This window comes from Sesamum indicum, linkage group LG2 (genome assembly GCF_000512975.1).
Source record: "Sesamum indicum cultivar Zhongzhi No. 13 linkage group LG2, S_indicum_v1.0, whole genome shotgun sequence".
In the NCBI taxonomy this organism is placed as follows: Eukaryota; Viridiplantae; Streptophyta; class Magnoliopsida; order Lamiales; family Pedaliaceae; genus Sesamum; species Sesamum indicum.
The window spans coordinates 7,329,989-7,335,268 of NC_026146.1; positions in this window are offsets into that span (position 1 = coordinate 7,329,989).

Below are 5,280 nucleotides of genomic sequence, written 5' to 3' on the forward strand. Positions count from 1 at the left end.
ATGAAATATCGAGCCTCAAACCATTGGGGTGTCTCCTAAATTAAGGACTATATTGATTAACAGTAGTCAAAAATTAAGTTTTTACACCGATTTTATTTAACTATAATAGATAGTACTAATTTTTCATGATTTTTTAACCACATCAATATGTAATATAAGGATTAATGCATATCTTTAGTGGTGTAATGAGAAAGGAAGAAAAGTAACAAAATATTTCAAATTAGTGGTTTACCTAAAAATACGTGGCTTTTCACTATGATTAATTATCATGGTTAAAAGTAAAAATTGATAGTGGATACTAATATTTAACCATTATAACGTACACAACCACTATCAGCCGTTATTTTTGCAAGTGATACAAAAGCATTGCTACAGCTAAAAACTGTGGCAAATATTTTGACCTTAAGTAAAATCATAACTAATATTGATTAACCGTAGTCAAAATTTAAGTTTGCACGTTGATTTTATCAAACCATGGTAGATAATATTGATTTACTATGGTTTTTAAACTATAGATTTATAATACAGGGAATAATCAATTTTTATGTAGTAGTTAATGAGGCTTCGTTCAAGTTGTAAAGTTGAGACATCACATCTATAACGTTACAGATTTAAATCCCACGGATTGGAGTATAATAATTTTTTTTCTTTATTTTCTTTGAATATATTCATTGATTTGCAACTATTCATATATTGAACCAATCAATCAGTTTGAAATTGAGTGGAGTACTAGGCTTATGCTTTTCATAACTATGATTACTATAATTAGTCATTTTCCAACTACATATGAGTATTAGTATTAGAAAAAAAAAATTGAATTTTTCGCTATGTTATAAATGATCGTGGTTTAAAAATTGTGGTGAATAAATACTATTAATCACGATCAAATAAAATCAAAATACAAATTTAAATTTGTACCACTATTAATCGATTTTCGTCATGATTTTTAACCATAACATAAACATTTTTCATGGTTTCGGTCATGGTTAATATTTTGGCTATACTTGCAAAAACAACGACTAATGACCATTACTAAATCTTGATTGATTTGTATTTGACACGATTTTCTTCTTTTGACTGTAGTAATTAACCGTAATTGGAAAATCATATTTTTATAAGTATAGCCTATCCTTATTGTTTTATCACAAACGATATTATTATATAGGGGTAAAGTACACTTTTTCCCCCTAAACTATTCGTCATATAATATTTACCACCCTAAACTAATAAATGTAACACTTACCCCCTGAATTGGACAAAAATACCCCTCTTGCCTTGAACAATTATATTATTTTCAGTATATTTTAGTTTTGTACATTAAATCATCACCAAATTATTTTTTAATAAGTGAAGATTTACATTAAAAGTGGAGTATAAATTAATATATATTAGAAAATTTTAATTAAACTTAAAATAAAAAATTACTAAAAAAAACAAATTCTTTGAACAATATAGCTATATATATAATACAAGAGTAATATTATCTAAAAATTTAATTGTGGAGGGTAAGTGTTACATTTATTAGATTAGGTGGGTAATCGTTACATAACGAATAGTTGATGGGGCAAACAGTATTTATGCTATTATTTTATAAAGTATAATTAATGCAAAATGTAACATAAGTTTGTAGTAAAAAAATCCAAATAATTATGAACATACATATATGTGAATATGCGTAGAAATTGATGCTTAAAATTGTATATATTTCATAATAAAGTAGGTGGCCCAGTGTGCAAAATATGGTGCGCACATCCATAAATATGTCAAGAAAGTCGAATACGTACCATATACAAATACACCAAGTCTCCATGCTTAGAAGCTTAATTGTCACAATAAATGGACATCGAGCTTCATTACAGCTGCTAATTTGCTAGACTTAAGATTACGAATTAATACACCCCTAAAAAAGAAAAAAAAAATATCTTCATTTAACACCCTATCTCTTAATTAAATAAAATAATTCTTTAAATAAAATTTTATAATAATTTGAGTTCAAATAAATTTTATTTATTTCATATATTACTCAAATTTTTTAAGTAAATTAATTTTTGTTTGTATTTTTTTATTTCCTAAATGTCAAGTTAAGCTAAGCTTAATTTGATCATAAAATTAATCTTGAGTAATTACGGAATCAATACGAAAAGTTCTAGCATATTTGGTCAAAATTTCAATATGTAGTTGATGCCCCCTAAACCTTTCAATGACTAAACTCACAAGCAAAGGCAGATTAGCTCAGCTGGATACGAGCCCAGCTGGCCTACCAACTGGGAGACAAGACCTACAGGCTTACCTCCTACTTTACTAAACTGACAGGCCCAAAAAACAAGCTTATTCCCGGACACGTTATCATATAGTTGAAAGGACGAGTCATATAGCTTGACAACACATCAAGACACATCTTCCTAAAATATATCCAGGTGGCTCCTTGTAGATTGATGTCAAATGACCTGGAAATCCACGAGTAACGGTTTCCCAAATTTTCATATACACCTGGCATGACTTAGTAAAATAATTATATCTCTTTCAACATTTATCCGAATCACAAATGATTTTTTCTAGATGATAGTCAACTCAAAGGGCTTTCAAACAGCGTATGGCACTCTACAACAACCCCCGTATCCTACTTTCTACATGCCTATAAATAGAAGCATTGTGCAGTCATTTGGTAACATCATTCTTCACTCTCAAACTCTCACTTATTCTCTCAATTGTCTCTCGATTTTTAGGCTATTTTAAGTCTATATTTTGTACTTCATACTAATATTTATCACTCTCACATCATATTTCGTTATTATTCTCACTTTTAATGCAAGTCTCCCTTTTATTTCTTCAATAAACCATTACTGATTTAAACATTAGAGTGCTAACTTTTGTTTTGCAAAGTTAGTCCCCGTTCATCTTAAAATATTCCTTGAAGATCCTTCAACCTTGTAGTGTGGCCAAAAATCTGCTATGCATCAATAATTAATATAAATAAAATATTAATAAAATGTATACTATTTGATTTTTTTAAATATTAAATAAATTTAGTTGATTGATATAGTAAAAGATTATGAATTTAATAATCTTAAATTAATGTAACATCTTTCGGCATTGGACTATATCAATACCTATAGGTATTTTAGGGTATTAGATCTTACTCATACCCACTCATTTAATTTTATGGGTTTAGAGTAGAGTAAGGCCTTCAACCCATTTGATAGGATATGCGTATGAAAGTTATTTTTTGGATATGAGTAGGGCAATACCTACCCATTGACAAGCCTATAATACAACCTAGAATCAACCCTACATAGGGCGTAAACTATAAATAATCCCCAATTAAATCTCCAGGTAACATTTTGGATTTGTTAGGTTGGCATTATTTTTGTACATATGACGTGTATATTGGAAAATTAAAATCTGAAAAGTTGTATCGTGGAAAAAGCCACTGCACCGAAAGCAAAATTTTAATACGACTGTGATGCAATCATTAGAGTCGTTCGCTCCACAAAATTCATACAACTACTCTCTAACATATGCAGTTATGACATAGAGTTAGAACAACATACTAGTATCACTTAAAGAAGAAGAGAGGAGAAGCAAAAAGAGAGGCACACTATTAAAGAGGAGGAGGTCTCGATTCTTAAACTACTTCAACCACTTCAACCACAATTTCCTTAACAAACCTCACATAAATATTCCTCAACCAACCTGATAGAGTGTATCTGGTTTCATCAAATCAAAAAGATAAAGGGAAGACTTGGGTCTCTGATTTTCTCATAACTAAAGAGTAGAAAGTGTAGGATTTTATAGCTTCTAATAGTCATTCCCCCACGAATGACTAACTAGTTAAATGATATAATTTTCTGAGTGAAGAAAGAAATATAATTAATCATTAATATATTTCAATTGAACTAATGCATAGTGAGGTGAGACAACACCTCAGCTAAGAAAAGTGAAATAATCTTTAACTTTTGATAGCACAAGCTAAAACTTCCACAACACGTTTGTTTCCTTGAAGTATGCTATTCCGCCATATACTTGGACCGCTATTTGTGGCCATTCGCTTAGCATCTTGAGTTCTGATTAGTGTTATAGAAAGAACTCTTTCTCTTTCATAGAAGGCGGGCCATCATCGCACTCATTTAGATAGCTTCATCAAATTCATATGACTATAGACTAGAACTAAGTTGTGAAACTATACACCTGGCAACAACTTGGCAGGATCATCCATCAGTCCCTGTTATAGGGCTATTAATCCGATCAATTAGATTAATGCTTTCTTATATGGTTATCACCATATAAGAGTCTGAACCCTATTGATCTTGAAGTCTCAAGGATAATCCTTTCATTAATCCCTTTACAAGAGGATTAGTCAAGTTCCTCTCGATTCTCACATAATTTAGGGATATTATCTCATTCGTCAAGATCTCTTTCATTGCACCATGTCTGATCCGCTATATCCTCTTTTGCCATTGAACGCGTAGTTCTTGGCAATCTCAATAATAGCTTGGGAATCACAATGCAGGGAGCTCAATACAGGTGACTCCATAAGAGCACATCTTACAATAGGTTTCTCAACCAATCAACTTATTAACTAATACAACTAGCAATACAAGTGTATTTTGCATATTTTTATGAAATAGCTCCCCCACCCAAAGTAAATAATAGCCACTAGTAAAACTCACTTCATCGTTATCAGTTATCCAATTTGCATCACAAATCCCTTGCAACACCACGTAATTTGTTAAAGTGCAAAGACAAGTCATCAGCAAAACTTTAGAAGCATTAAGAATATTACTTATACATCTTCCACTCACATTTCAACATGAGGAAAGAAAATCTCTCGATAAAGAGTTCTTGCGTTTGAATCTCAACAATGCACGTAACAGTTTCTTACATTAGTATTTGATATCTTGAAAAGCCTTAACTTATATATGGCCACCCATACATTACTACCATTTCACTTGGCTCGAAATAAATTTTACCAGGACATAACATAACAAAGATAGAGAAGGAAATGGAGTAATAGTTGAAGGAGCAATCCTTTAATAGGACCAAAAATTCCAATTGTCATGCAGTAGATTTGTGTTCAATGTTTTCTACATAAACAGACCACAATTATGTCATAACTTTCAACATCTCTCTATCTCACTCCAATTTGTGATCTCCAAGGGACCATCAATCCACAAATTGAGAGATTTATCTGTGATTAGTATTCATCCATTATCCATTATTTGGATCACAATTTCCAAACAACGAGATGTCACCTTTTCCTTCAATTACCAAATCCACTGC